This window comes from Poecilia latipinna, unplaced genomic scaffold, assembly GCF_001443285.1.
Source record: "Poecilia latipinna isolate Pla-1442-1.1 unplaced genomic scaffold, P_latipinna-1.0 Scaffold500, whole genome shotgun sequence".
Classification (NCBI taxonomy): domain Eukaryota; kingdom Metazoa; phylum Chordata; class Actinopteri; order Cyprinodontiformes; family Poeciliidae; genus Poecilia; species Poecilia latipinna.
This window is the reverse complement of record NW_015113116.1, coordinates 240366-256500: the sequence shown is the minus strand read 5'-3', so window position 1 is coordinate 256500 and position 16135 is coordinate 240366. Positions and strand designations below refer to the sequence as shown.

General features: G+C 38.1%; 1 long non-coding RNA gene across 2 annotated transcripts; it reads right to left on the bottom strand.

Moving 5' to 3' along the window:
- Nucleotide 1: 1 nt before the first annotated feature.
- Nucleotides 2-16128, bottom strand: LOC106952232 (uncharacterized). Of its 2 annotated transcripts, none has more exons than XR_001425942.1 (2): nt 16111-16128; nt 2-613 (listed from the first exon to the last, which is right to left on the bottom strand). It is a non-coding gene; the product is annotated as an uncharacterized LOC106952232 (long non-coding RNA). The 2 variants fall into 2 exon arrangements; XR_001425941.1 differs by having other exon boundaries at nt 2-607.
- Between the last annotated feature and the right edge of the window lie 7 nt (nt 16129-16135).

Here is a 16135-nt window from a genome sequence, read left to right as displayed (position 1 = left end):
CAAACAAAATGTGTTTGGAAATGTTCAATTTTCAAACACATATTATGTTCCCTAAATCTGGTCTTAAAGTACTGTTCTATGATGCTTAAAAATTTATAACTGAATAATAAATAAATTTACTTTTTACTCATACAAAAAAAGAAACTGAAAACCTGGCCCTCCATCTGAACAAGTTATCTGGAGTAATGTAAGAACATGACGAGCAGGATCTACAGGTTTGTCCACACGGCAACAAAGAAAAGTTGGTATCTGACCAATGTGGAACAAACACATGTTTGAGACTTCAAAGGTTCTGCGACACCTTGAACCGAATCACTGCAATAAAACTCATATTTACTTTTAAGGCTTCAATTTTTAATGATAAGTCAATTACGGTTGTTTTTAGTTTTTATTAATAGTGCAAAGAGTAAAGTGTATGCATTCTTGGAGAAAAAAGCATTTTTTAAAGACATAAAATACGTTTCATTGTTAAATAAAAGTTGTGCCTTTTAGTTTTTCCACTCCAGGAAAGAGTGATTAAAACTTTGCTTGAATACATTTTAGATTCTTGGAGGTTTAAAGTGCTCAACATGTTTGATAGTCTCATTGCCTTAACTCAGTCAAACTCCTAATACTTGGTTGCTTTAATCTAATGGTGAAAATTACCATTACTTTTTATTTTAATTATCTTTAAGCTATGGTGAGCCATAACGTCCAGAAATTTTGCAGCTTTATTTCATCGATCTCAAACGGTTAACACAAAACCACGTAATGTTTTCTATTCTGATTATTTTGTTCTTCTGGAAACATCTCTCTAGTTTTTAGCACCTGAACGCCTTAAAAAGAACTGCTGTGGTTCAAATGTTCCTTTGCTGTTTCTTCTTCCAAAGTTCAACTAAATCACTGCTTCACAGATTCCAGAATGTTGATCTAGATGTTAATATAATTATTAGGAATTACCATTTGAATTATTCATAGATTTTATTTCGTTGCTGTTACGCTGCTTTCTTAGCCCAACTTCTTTGAACAAAATGAAAACTAAAGCTTGTTTTCTTAGCAGAGCTTCACATTTTCACTCAGCAGTTGTGCTTATTCAAAAACTGTTCCTCTGGGGACTAGATCTTTTTCTTTTTTTTTTATTTTGCTTTGAATGGGATAAAAGGTGATGTATATTATTTTATGGAGTTTCAGTGCTCTGTAACACTGACTGTCCTGAGCCCAGAAAACTGTTTTAATCCTTCACATGACTGTATTTTCTAATGAAATGAACACAAAATCCTTTTTTTTTAAACCAATCTGTTGATGTTGACATTTTGATCAGATATTGAATGGACTATTACGAGTATTATATAGATATTTTTGCTTCTTGTTTCTTTGGGGACAGTACTCTTGCAGGGTTTTAGACACTTTAAGTTTTGATTTCTTCTTTGTGCCTTTTAGACATTTTTACAACTACTTGATGAACACACAGAGTGCCAACAATCACGGTATCGCCGGCTTAGTGTGGCAAACAAAAAGGTCTTTAATAAGCTTCCCATGTCAAAAACAAAATATATTTTAAAACAATACTTGGAGATTGAATAATATTTGTCATGCATTAAATTTGAATGTTTGTTGGAATGGGTGTGTGGAAATAATAAAAATAGTACTTGAATGTTTTATCTTGATTGATTCTATTTTATTGCTGCTATCTGTCAGAAGAGCAACACTAATAGTATTGTGTTTTGCAGTCTGGTATAAGCAAAGCATTTCATGGCAGTGTAATTAAATCAAATTATTTATTCACTTGAAAAATAATAATTCTGTTGTAAATGGGGAAAAAAACTATACAAACATTTATATTCAACAATGGCAATATTTTTTTCAGTTTTTCTATGCAATACTAAGTAATACTAATTGGATCTTATTTCATATACCAACGGAAAGTAGTGTAAAATTGCCCGAGTCTCAAATCGTTCTGAGGCTCTAACAGGTTGTCTTCCAGAAATGTCCTTTATTCTCCCTGCTTTTTGCTCTCATCTGAACCGAGTACATTTCTTCACACAGTTGCTTTTTCCCCTACATGTTCTCCCAACATGACTTATTTTGGCTTTCTTAAACATTTTTGCTTTAATTTTGCCACTTTACCATAAAGTCCTGATTTATTTGAGTTTTCTCAGTTTTCTGCAGATTTTCCAGCCTGAACTGCGCATCCCTGCAGCTCCTCCAGAGTTACCTCTTTGGACCTCTGCATCTTTTGCTGCCATTTTAGGTGAACATCCATTTTTTAGAGATTGCAGTTTATTATTTAATTTGATTATTCCAAATATTAGAATAATTACTTATCGTTTTATCATCTCATTGAAGGGGGCAGAACTTGCCATACTTTTCAGATTTATATTTGTAAAAGAAAAACTTTGCTGTTCACAATTTTCGTTCCAGTTCATAATTGTGTATTAACTTGTGTTGATCTATAAAAAAAAATCCAGATTCAGACTAAATATGGGTGAGTTGAGGTGATTAGTGCTTGTCTTTTTCTTTATTGACTATTGAGATCAATGACACTATTAGAATCATATGTTATTTTTTTCTTTCCCATCTTAAAAATGGGCTTTAATGTGATAATGACAATAATAGGGTAAAAGCATATTTTTGCCAAAATGACTTTTCTTGGTTGTTTTCATTTTAAATAGAACAATTAAGATGAACCTAAAACATTTTTGTTTATTGTTAAATTGTTGCATTTACATTTTATGAGAGGTGCAGTGCCCGACAGTGAACAGCAGGAGGAGTTGCTCCCTTGGTTTTCAGTGGTCTTCCCCAGTTGATACAGTATGTAAATGATCAAGACTCATTTTTGATTGGCACTCTAAAATGGATCCTTCAGCCCGACGCAGCATGGAGGCTGCATGTTCCTTTGTCTGTGTGACGACAGCATGAATGAGACGGAGAAAAACAAAAATATGTGTAACTGTTCAGTCTCAACACAATCTGGTTCATCTTGTCCTCCCAGCCTCTGTTCAGCTCCTTACTGTCTCAGCTTTCTCCTCACATCTTCATCTCTCATTTCTTTTGTTTGATGTCGGAGCTCTTTGTGCTCGGGTTCTTTCGGCTGCTTCAGGAATTTCTTTTTGCAACATTTCTCAATCACATGGTTTTTACAGACATGGACTCCTGGGAGTTCCTGTGACTATTTCTCTATGTTCATTAGAAGCTTAAATACACATCTTTCTCTATCCTTTTTATTTGAGCAAGTCACCAAAGTATGAATCCTGACAACTGAGAACTTAAGGTTCATTTCACAGCTTTAGATCCACACACATTCAATCTCCAGTGTTGGCCACGAAACAACCTTTGTGATCAGTTAACTTACCATATCACTGTATGTTTATTTTTAAAGTTTTGTCTTTCAACTGAAATTGATTTTGCTCTACATAATCACATTTGCATTATGAAGCATCTAAATAAGCATATTGATAATTACCTGTTTTTGGATAAGTTTAGTTCACCTGATTATTGGTGCTTGTAAAAGCATGAAGTATTGGACCCAGAACTGCTTCGGTTATTCACACTATGTAAACAACAAGGTAAAGGAAACATTCCTTACGTCCATTTCGACATGAAAGCATCACACAGTTTTTTTTTTTTTTTTTTTTGCTGCTCATCAATAATGTGAATCTCTTGTTCAAAGAGGTTCTATTGGATTGAGATCCGATAACCAGGCTATTGGAGTCCAGTTAGCTTCTTGGCTACCATGAGTTAAACTAGCTGCGGTCTTCTGCTATTCCCTATCATTTGTTTGTAGCCAGGGGTTAGTTTAGCTGGTATGGCCTTTCGATGTTGTCAGACCAGTATGTCCATTCTCTTGTGACCTCTGACATCGTCAACACAGCTGACGTTCACTGAAAATGTTCTCTTCTTTCTGACATTTCTCTGCTAGCCAGAGATAGTTTTGCATGAAGATCCCAGTGGATTAGCAGTTTCTGAAATACTCACACCAGCCCGTTTGCCTCCATTGACCATCTGGCCTTCAGAGTCTAATGGGACTTGATTTCTCATTGTCATGCTTGTTACTTTTCCCAAGAAATAAGAATGTCTGTTGTGTGGTAAAGTAGAGACCACTTCTGCAACCTCAACTTGGCCCTTCTCTGTTGTAAAGACAGTTTTTGATACTTGGGACTTACGCAGTACAGTTATTTGTGTGTATAACTTTGAGTTTAGTCAGTTTTTTCAGCTCCAGGTTGCCTTTAATTATCTCAAACTTAGAAGTTTCTGCTCTTGGTTTTTGCTGACCAGTCATTTTGTGATTTTTTTTTTTCTATTTTCCTTTCAACTCAAACTTCTTTGTGTCTACAAAATTACTTAATTACAAGGGGGCAAGAAAGTTTGAGTTGAACTTAAAAATGTTTCCAGGTCAGTTTCAGTTTAATTTGTCTGTTCTGTAATGAGCCATTGCTAAATCATTGTGTTGCCGTCTGTCCTGAAGCACCTCGCTTGTTGCTGTTTATTGGTTTGGCAGTTGAATATTATTGGATGTCCACCTGACCTCATTGTAAGTGTGTTGCCATAGGCGACCAGCGTGAAGACGGCAAAGAAGAGGGAGGGGGAGAGGGGGAAGAGTTGGTAGGGAGTGTTGCATTATGGGAAAGAAACCTGACCTCTCCCTTTTTTTTCATTTTTTTTTTTTTACTTGGAGGACGCCCACGTGCACAAAATACAGCCATACACACACACACACGCACACACGCAGACACACACTTTGTCTAAACACAGATGCATTAGAGTAGACAAGCAGCAGTGTGTCAAACCTGGTTATTGTGTCTCAGGATCTTGTTTGTACTCAAATGTAAAAAGAAAAGAAGATACCAATATGCAAAAATTTAACTCACACGGGATTCTTCTGTTACAAACACAAACTATACAAAGAATAAAGTATGTTGTGGCTGAACCTTGCGGAAAAACGTGTGGCATAAAAGAAACAAGAAACGTCCATTTCATGGGTCACTGAAAGCAGAATAAAGGAGCAAAATTAGCATGTTCACCACAATTCATCTTAAATAGAAACATGGATAAAAATGTGTTTTAATAACCTTAACTGTATAAGAAGTCACACTGTTTTGCTTTAATTATGCACCTTTTGATTCATTTTCAGAAGTTAGTAATTTTAATTTCACATCAGTCATCAATTATAGTAAATCAGATAGACCTTTAAAAAGTTCAGTTTTCTAAGTAGGATTTTCTTGACATTTGCCAAATGCCTGTTTGCAGAAAGACAGCATTGCATCTAGACCTTGGCACAATGAAAATAGCCATCAGTACTTGTCGAATATGTAGCAATAATGACATTAAAAAACCTGGATGTTTCTCTAGATGTGTCAAAAAGATGAGACACAAGTCACACATCAAAGGAAACTTTCCAACAGCTTCTGGTTGTGACCAGCAGGTAGAGTAGTTGTCTTCCATCTGGAGGGTTGTAGGTTTGATTCCAGCTGCCCCCTGTTCCATCTTGGTGTGCCCCTGTGCAAGGAACTTAACCCCAAATTGTGTACTGATCTGTGCATGAATGTGTAATGTGTTAGTGACTGTGGCAGTAGTGCAACGCGCTTTGAGTGGTCAGAATGACTGGAAAAGCTCTTTATAAATTCAGTCTGTTTACCATTTTATTTTTAGTGCAGCAGCACACCAAAATCAATAACAACAACATGGCTTCAACAAAAGATAACGTTTTCGGGCGGCCCAGCAAACATCTACAATTAAATTTCTTGACTAGGCTTCTGGGTAAGAGACGTCTTCACAATTTGATAGATTTTTACTATTAAATTTTGAAAGGTAGAAAGGGAAATGTGCTAAAGATTATCCACACCAAGCAGAGGATTATTGATGTTTCTTTTTTTTTTTTTCTTTTTTTTGCAGGCAGTGAAAAGGGAAACAATATTAAAACATCTTTCTAGCGCAGTGAGTAAGTTCAAATTATTACCACATTTAGTACTTGGTGTTGTTCTGTGGTTAAAAGATCCTTGTTTAACTAAACAGCCGAGAAGCTCATTCAAAATTCACAGTAATCACAAACAGTTTAATGGTAGATCAATTTGTATCACTAATAATAGGGAATTATATTACTGTGATAAATAAAACCAACAATTATTCATTTCTGTGCCTACCTGAAAGAAGGCTGAATGAGTCAATGGTGTACACTTATTTACGACTTGCTGCTTTCTTTGTTTCGTATCTTCCCCTCCTATCAGATTTGTTTGATTTTTTACTGTTATCCTGCATGACTGAATACAGGATGTAGAAATAAATTATTTCACAATTTATGAAAGGTCAGGGTTTTACTGACAGAGTTTTACTTCAAACTCTGTCATTTTAACAAGATGCTGTTTCCTTTGGAGACTCGCATAGCACTGCTCCTAAAACCTACTTCTCTCATGTTTTTGTATACTCATACTTTATCACTTTTATGTGTAGTTTTCATATATTTTGTCATAGTTTGTTCATGATTATCTGTCTATATATATTTTTTGCATCTTAAATTTCATGTCATTGCGTGAGTTATTTTGTGCAATAGGAGCATGCTTTGACTGAGTTTCATTAAATATCTATAGCCTACTTATAGAGAACTTTTGTGTGTGGGTGTGCACATGGTTGTGTGCTCTCTTGTGTGTCGATTTATTCTGGTTAGTCTGTAATTTTGTTTGACTGTGTGTTGGTGCTCATACAGCATACAGTAAAACACACATAGTGCCTTCATCTCTGACATAACTGGTTACCATGCATACAGTGCAACTGTGACTATTATGGGGTGTTCTTTGTTTTGTCATGACGTGCCCTGGTATGGACTGGGAGGGGGAGGGGAGAAGGGCGTGTGTGCGTGTTTTGTGTGTGTGTGTCTGAGCACAGTGTGTACACAAATTGGGGGTTCATATGTGTGTGAAGGGGAGATATGGGTGTAATGTGTGTGTTTGTGTGCGTGTTGGAAGGGTATTGTGGGGAAAGAGTGCGTGTTTGCATGCGTCTTGAGCTCAGGACCGGGTGGGGGAGGGGCGTGTACGGACGTGCAAGTATATAATGTGTGCACGAGAGAGTGCGAGTTTTTTTAAGGAGGTGAGATAAAATGGTGGCTCGGGTGTGCACGCAAGCGGGCCTTTAAAGGTGGACTGTTTAGTTCCAATGAACCTCTTCACTCCCCACTTCAATCAGTCTGGACTCCCATAACTGAGATCAGTGCAACTTGATTAGCTGATTTTGTCATTTTAACCCTTCTGTTGTTAAGCAGAAGGCATTGCACCAACAAAAGTGGGAAAAACTATCATAGATTTGAACTTCTAACTGAAAGACAGAAGCACTTAGCTATTTCATCAAGGTCCTCTGAACAAGAGAAGTTTGCAGGTTTGTCAGCTGAGAAGCATTATAGTGGATTTTGTGTTTCCTCCCTATTCTGCCTCAGTCTTCCGCTTTATGTCCTGCCACTATGAAACAGGCCTTTTGTTTTTGTTTGTAAAGACAGTTGTGACTCATTCCTTTGTGGTTTCAACATACTGGAGACCTAAATCTAAAGCCTTAAAATATCCCACCCAGTTAAAGGTCTTTCACACAATTTCACTGTCTGTTTAGGCCGACTTAGAAGTGGGGGAAAAAAGTGAAAAAGAAAAACAACCAAACACATAAATATGTATTTTTAGTAAGCCTTGAATATTGGCTTACTAGTTAACCTCATGTAACATTACTGACATATTTGTTGGCTGTGGAAAAGTTGTTTAAAGTTGTAAATTCTTGCATTTTTTTTAACACCACTTTCTGAAGCGTAGTTGCAAGATAAGCTTTGTTACAGTTTTAGTTGTTTCAAACTTTTAAATATTCTTTTGGTTGTAGATATGAGTAAGGTCCAGGGTGTGGCTGTTTCCTTGTAACCATTCCATGTGTGAACATTCAGTCTTTAAGCTGCTCCAGTGCCATGTTATTTCCCATTTTGAAGATGCCAATAGGAAATGATTTTCTGTGTCACATCACATTTATACTTCTGGGATATTTTTTTTGTGATATTAAATTATAGGCTTTTGTAACATTTTCAGTGAAAAATTATGCCTCTGTAATTGGATTATTTTTACTTTTGTTATTTTATTATACTGGAAAAGTCACAGAGTTTGACATGGAAGTAAGATTGAGGTCATTTCTATTATTGCTTTATCAAGCTAAATTATACATAAAATGCTCTTTATGTTTTAGAAAACCTGTTAAACTAAACTAGGAAAAAATATTTGTTGAAATTTAAGTATTACCTGGAGCAATCCCTAATATAAATCGCTGTGAACACTAAAAATGCAAAAAATAGAGGCTGTCATTTCACACGATTGTCAAAAAAGTTTCAAGAATTGTAAATGCTAAGATCTGATTATTTTGACAGTCTAACTATTAAAGATGTACATACAGGAGTTCTGTTTTCAGGCTTTTCTGTTTACAACTGTTTCTTTCTGCCTTAACGGTGAGGAGGCAGAAGAAGCAATAAACATTTTATATGGTGTCTTTAAAGCCAGCTGGTTAAAGGGATTTTTTTTTCTTAAACCATGTATTAGATTATATTGAAATAGCACTTCAGGGCTTCCCAAAGATCAGGATTTCTTGGATTTGAAAAAAGGATTTTACTCTCATTTAATATTTTTTATAATGAAGTTCATATGAGGTACCCTCCCAAAATAAAAGTATTAAATCTCAGGTTGGAATGAATCCCATTATTCAAAGAGAGGTTCAATAGGTCATTTTTATCTACTGTAACTGCAGTACATTATGGTATATGACCACATGAGACTATTGTTACTTTATGAACTATAGCTGGTTTTCAAACAGATTTTTTTAAAGACAATTTAGTTTTTTACAACTGCAGCAGTGGTAGTAAAGTTTGAAGACATTCCTGCAAACATTAATGAAATTGAAAGACAATTGAAAATAACTTTATAAAGTAATGCTAGATAAAAGCAGTCGCTTTACCAGCAAAGCAATGCTCTAATCAGTCCTGAACTGTTTCTCCTTGCTACAGTATCATACCAAAAGAGGCTCAAACCAGCAGAGAGTACCATTTCAATGACATGGAGCACAAGGTTTGCAACAAACCTTACGTATATAGTGTGTTTCTCAGCAGCATTTTGCTTTGGTTAAAGGGCCTAAGGTTTCCCAGCAGCATGGCCCAAAGCATACAACCACCTGGCCATTCATGTGATGAAAAATAATAAAAAAAGACCCATATTTGACTTCTTCAGCAATTTCATCTACAGTAGTTCTTGCGTTAGATTGGATCACATCAGTCAACCCTCACTCCCTGTGTGTTTCTCTGAGTCTCAGAAAGCTATGACCGTGTCACAAGTTCCCCCAGTTCCTTTCTTAGACTACTTCTGACTGATGCCTTTCACTCCAGACCAAGACCTCACAACAGTTAGAGTTTTGGAGATGATCTGACCAAGTTGTCTTGTCATTACCATTTGACCTTTACTAAACTCCTGCAAGTCCTTGCCCTTACCCATTTTCAGTAGTTCAAACACATCAACTCTGAGGAAAAAAAGTTAATTTGCTGCTTAATACATGCAACTTACTCACAGTTGCCATGGTGAGGCATGGCAACTGCTTCACCAGTGGTGGCATTATGACCACTGCAACTCTCAGTGGTCATAATGTTATGCCTGATTGGTGTACATCACAAAGCCAAAAGAGGTTTCCATTTCCTTGCCCAGTAAGCATATAGTAAATAAAGAGTTGCACATTTTTGACACAGGCCACAGTGAAGCACTGATTCTTGTTTAAAGCTTCCAGGTCCCAAAGAAAGGCACCGTAGCAGAATTAAATGACCACAGATTTGTGGTTATGAAGTCCTTTGGCTGGCTGATTTTAAAGCATATGAAGGATGTAATGGGTACCCATCTGAAACCTCTGCAGTTTGCTTACTGGGCAAATAGGTTGGCAGATGATGCAGTCAACAGGGATTACACCTCATCATGCACCACCTTCACTACTCAGAAAAGTAACCCAGGATCCTGTTTGTGAAGTTCAGCTCAGCCTTCAACATAAATCCAAATATCCTTCGCCAGAAGCTCGCCCAGCTCACAGTGCCACCTTCCTCATGTCAGTGGATTACCAGTTCCTTCTCATACGCAAGAATTATTAGCTCCGGTGCCTTTCGGGGTGTGTTCTTTTCCCACTTCTCTCCTCTCTGCACACAAATGACAGCATCTCAGTGGGCCATCTGTGAAGCTTCTGCAGTTTGTGGATGACACCACTCTCACTGGTCTGATCAAGCACAACAACAATTCTGCCTACAGACAGAGAGTGAATTGGCTGGCTCCCTTCACTGTCCTCATTGAGGATGAGGACAATGTCTGGTTTCTAGGAACCAACTTTTCTTGGGACTTGACACATATACAGTGTTGGTAAGAAGGCCCAGAAGACATGCAGCAACTCAACAAGCACTACATGTCACAGGAGCTACTGCCATTACTCGCTTTTGTCTTGTGGTCACAGGATTGTTCCACACTACAACAAACTATTAAGTTTGCAGAGAGGATCATCTGGGATGACCTTCCCTACACCCAGGACTTGTAGAGGCCTGGAAAAGCACCGCAGCAGAGCTAACATCTCTGCTGAACCCACACACCCTGGACACAAACTGTTTAGACTTTCACCTTCAGGTTTTCGCTACAGAGCCCTATTTGCAAAAATCACACGTTGCAGAGACAGTTTCTTTCCCCGGATTGTCTATCTGATGAACAATAAACAACTTATAGCCTGAGTAGACAACTACTCTGCTGAGAAACAAAATAAACATATTTGCACCACCTCAACAGGCCTTTCTTTTATATTTTTCTTGGCTACATACACACATACATGTACATACTGCAAATAAAGGCTAAAAGCCTTTATTCTAGTATTTATACATTTATACTTTGTCTGTACATTGTGAAGTCAAATTGTGCACATAAACTTGGTCAATAAGACTGATTCTGGTGTGTCTTTCCATGACAGGCCTCCATCATTTCTCATACAGCAAACATTTTAACTCATAAAAGCAATGTCTCAAAGTAATCATTCCTGGTTTTATTCACTTATGCCATATTATAGATAGAAAATGACATGCTCTGTATTTTATTTTGGGAAACACATGAGTAATACATGCTCATGTAGACCCTCCATAGTAGCAGGTTTGTTTTTCAGTGTGGCAGCTTTTAACAATGGGAGACCAACTTAATCACTTTTTGTCCTGTTCCCTTTTGGACCAAATCAGTAAGTGATATCTGGTGCATTTTGTTTCTGTGACGGTTTGTTGTATTGTTTGGCTGTGGGAGGGAGCAGTGTGAGAGAAAACCCCGTCCTGACGCCGTGCAAAGAAGACGTCAGAGATTGTAAACCTGGGTATTTTGAGCCTCTGTAAGTGGCTGCTGCTTGGGGAGAGATACTGTACTCTGCACTTGAAGAAGCTATGAGACAGGAAGTGATGATGGTGACGATGGCGGAGGAAGGAGGGGGGCGGGTGGGCCGAGATGGAACGAGGAGGGGAATTAGTGATTATTATGGAGCTACAGGCCAAGCGATGAAGAAAGGAGGAGGAGGAAGTGGTGATGGGGGGGGCAGGCAAAAAGCATATTATGGGATGTCTATGTTGTCGGCTGGGGGAGGGGGCGTTATGGTCTGGCCTAGGCCTGTTTTTGTGTGCGGTGGCTCCCTCCACACCCCTCCACATGTGCGTCAACAACGCAGCCAGACGTGCACAGACTGTGTATGTCGGGAGAAGTAATATCTATCTGCAAATACAACAAGGTAGTGTGGCTGAGAGAGAAAGAAGTACAAAGGCAGATTGGCGGCGAGAATTAATCAAAAAACTTCTCTCGCAAACTATCTCAGCAGCAGAGCGAGTACAATACACCCCCTGTCCTCTGTAATGTAAATGACTGAGGCAGAGATGGAGCAATACATCTTAATATGCAGGGATTGGCCTTGTTTAGAATCCCAGCTTCTGCAGACTTTCCACTTCAAATTAGCTAATTTAACCTTATCTGGCTGTCAAATCGGTTAATTTAACAGCAGGTAGTTTTGTTAGTTGGTAGAGTACCTTACAAAAGTATTCATACCCTTTGAAACAGTTCAGATTTTGTCATATTACAAACACATTATTCAAAGGCATTTTATATGAAATGGCAAAAAATCTCTCAAAGAAAAGGATAATGATTCCTAGCATTCAAAAATGTTCGCAACCTAAAATCTTCTGATTTGTATTTACATTCAGCCCTGCTCTGATACTCCTAAAAATGCACACAGCCAATTGCCTTCAAAAGTCACTTAATTAGTAGATAAAGTAGAACTGTGTGCAATTTACTGTAAGCATAAAGGTTGCGATTCTATGAAAACCTCAGAGAATTTTAGAAAACAAACAGTATCATGAAGACCCAGAAACCTCCTTCAGATCAGGGAGAAAGCTGTGAAGTCAAAGCAGAGGGTGGATTAAAAAAACATTTTTTTAACGTTTTGAATATCTTACAGAGCAATATTCAATTCATCACCTGCAAATGGAAGAGAGTATGGCACAACTCCAAAGCTGAGCTTTTTAGGCTATTTTCAAAATGTGTGTCACAGAAAACTAACATTTGCGAATCACTCTAAACACACGCTCCCGAAACAAAGAAGCAGGTTAGAGTTGATGTCAAAATGGATGGAGCTACAGTAAATACTGGGGAAAGCCACTAGAAAATCTGTAAGAGGTTGGAAAGGACTTAAACATGCAGCCAAGGTGCAATGGAATTGTGAAGAATGCTACAATTACATTACTGTTTTGTCTTTTTGCTATTTTGCCATATATTCTTTTTTTCTATCTTTGCAATTGATGGTTAAATAGTAGTTATCTTATTGAAGTTGTAATGAGGTTGGAATAGGTGAGGTTATGCTTCGACCCATAGAAGTGCCTGTGCTCCTTCTTGAATATAGCATGCGATTTACTCAGGTGAATGTGATTGAAACGAACCTCAACTTAAACCTAACATATAATTTTGTGTTAGAATGTCCTAGTCAAAGTTGTGAAAATTGCTGTTCACAGAACTTCTTTTACCAATCTGAGAAGTAATAAAGAAATGTGCAGGGTTGGTAGCAGCACATCCCAAAACACCCGCAGCTTTAATTCTGTAAACTGTTTACTCAGGAGGACCACATTGTTTTCAAAAGGTTGTTTCAATATGCTTGATGATTATTGATGGTGCAAAGTTGGAGAAACAACTTTGCACCAAAATTTGATTTTTGCAATCAAATTTTAAAATTTGACTTTATGACTCCTAGAAGACTCAGCAAATGTAAGTTTGGAGTGGTTGTGACCAAAGCAATAACCATCACTAAGGCAACTCCAGCAACATCATCTTACAATATAATCATTTTTCTGTCAATCGTCCAACTTACTACACCTACAACCAAGGGATAACTGGAGAAACAGAAAGACAGCAAGATGAAACAGCCACAGGTCATAATTGGCATGTTGGCAGTGCTGAGTCTTTTGGCACATTCAGACAATCCCAATGTACCCATTTTACTATTTGTTTCTGTTTTCTCCGTCTGTCTTTCTCCTAGTGAAGCATGCTATCTGATGCGCCAGACATGTTGGGGCTTATCAAATCTATTTGCACTTTTTTGTGGCTTCAGAGCGTGGGCTGCAGGGGAGGATAGGTGGAGCAGAGACACAGCGAGGGTCAGGCTGGTGGGGCAGTCAAGAAATATAATGGCATGCATTTTGAGTTACATGGTAATCTGACCCTGCCTGTGACTCTCCTCCCTCTGCCACCGCTGCCACCCCTATGCTTATCTCCATGGCAACTAGAAGCACAGGAGCACTATTATGGTCTGTAGTCTCCCTCCCCTCCACCTCTTCCCTTTTTCTCTTTTTGCCTCAGAAACGATATTATTATCATTATGAGATATGCAATTCTGAAAGCAAAGAGGCAGGGGGAGGGGACGGGTATCAAGAGGTATGCGCAAGGTTTCTATGACAACTACCCCTGGTATTCTTCTGATTGGTGATTATGGGATGTTACCCTCCACCCCACCAGCACCCAGCCCCACCCACCCTACCCCCATTTCTTTCCAAATTCAACCATGAACACTTTGTCTATAGTCAAGAAAATGAGACATGTGGGGGAGGAGGTAGGCTGATAAGCAAGGGCTACAAAAAAAACAGTTGGTCAAAGAAAAGAAAATGTGAAAAGTTATTTTGAAATATTTTTCTGTCATTTGTGTTTAGGTGAAAGAAAAGAAGGATGAGGACAAAGGAAGCGACAGACTCCAGATGAAGGTTTGCTGAGTCAGGATGCTGAGGATGAGCAAAAAATAGTGGAAGACCTGCAACAACAACCAGGGCAGATAGCTTGGTGAGGGTTAAAGGTCAATGGATACCTCTAGATAGTAAAACAGGCTCATTGTCATACAAATGTTTTGGGGGGAAACTAGATAGTAACAACTGAGTGGATTGTGACTTCATGATTAATTCTGCTCAAGCATCAACCAGTTTTTTTCTGTAAAATAAACCTGCTTTTCTACTTCAACAGATTAAAGTGTAATATAACAACAAACATGGATTGTCCTGCTTAGGGTTTTGGTCTAAAGTGGTATATCATGATTCGATAGACTTAAAGAAGAGGTCTTTCAGTTTGTGAAGTGAGTCTTTAGCTTAAAAGATGTGGAATCAGCTGCAAATCTTTTTACTTCATGTGCTTCATCCAGTCACTCTTCTGCTTATCCGAGATCAGATTACAGGACTAGGATGGAAACCGGGACATGCCTCTCCCTAGTGGCACTCTACATCTCATTTTGGAGAACCCAAAGTATTCCCAGGCTAGAAGGGAATTATGGTCCCTCCTCCAAATTGTGGGTCAGCTCTAGTGTCTATAGAAAACCTTTAAAGCGATGTCCATATGAGACATCCTTATCAGATGGCTAAACCCTCTGTTGACTCTTTTCAATGTAGAGGAGCAGCCGCAGCAGCAGCTCCAAAGTCTTTACCCTATCGCTAATGGAGAGCCCAGGCACCCAATGAAAGGATGAGATCTCACTCTGTTGGGCATAATCCATATCTCATGACCATACACAAATGTCGGAAAACAAAAGGAACAGTAATTTACAACTTTCAGCTATCAGACCACAGTAATGACCACATTATGGCAGACAAGGCCTCAATCTGTCTTTTCCACCCACTCCATCATACTGTCTAAACGGGGGCCATAAACGGGGCCAACTACTGTCCCATCTACTTCACACTTGGCTGCTAACCGTTGCAGTGTGCACTTAAGATCATGGTTTAAAAAATACCTACAGAACTACATCCAAGCAAAGATCATACCCCAAATGTTCCAAATCAGAAAATTGGCTTGTATTATTAGTAAATACCATAATGTTTCAAGCTGCAAATCAGTGATTTACCAACTTAATCCCTTTCTGGGTGGTCCCTGGTCAGATCTATGAGTGAGAGGTGACTTGCACCCTGGACAGGTCTCAAGTACTTCATGGACTGAACACAGAGACACTTTGTCCTAGACCTGGCATCAAAATGCATGCTGGCTGATTCAGACAAAAGTAGACCTTGCTTAGTCAGACCATTCACACCTGGCATTAAAATCTGTCCTGAATGATTAGATCTCAGTTACCTGCCTTACATGCAAATAAACATATACCCATCTCACATAATGGGCTGTCAGTTGATCTACTACACATGGATGTGTTTTTGTAACACCACAGGTATATTAAATAATTTTAGCATTATCATAGTGGAAGCTTATCTGAGAGACTTGTAGACTTTTGTGGGCGGGAAACCTCTTGATGAGCATAATTATATTGTGAAAAAAATGTTAAGAAAAGGGAGAAAAATGAGTAGCTTTCAAGAACTAAGAATCAGTAAACAAATACACTATACACATTTTAATTTTTTTCATTAAAATGTGTTGGAACCCTGGTTAATGTGCTCAGAGCATTGCATCATTACACAACTAAATATGTGGCACAATGCTTTTCCATACTTTGTTCAAAAAGCTTTAAGAATAGACAGAATAACATCAAACTACAGAGAAAAAGGAAATTCACTTCTACGGAGTTCTTTAATTTATTGATCTGTTTAATCCTAAATTAAATAAAGTGCGATGTCACATATATATATATATATATGACCATG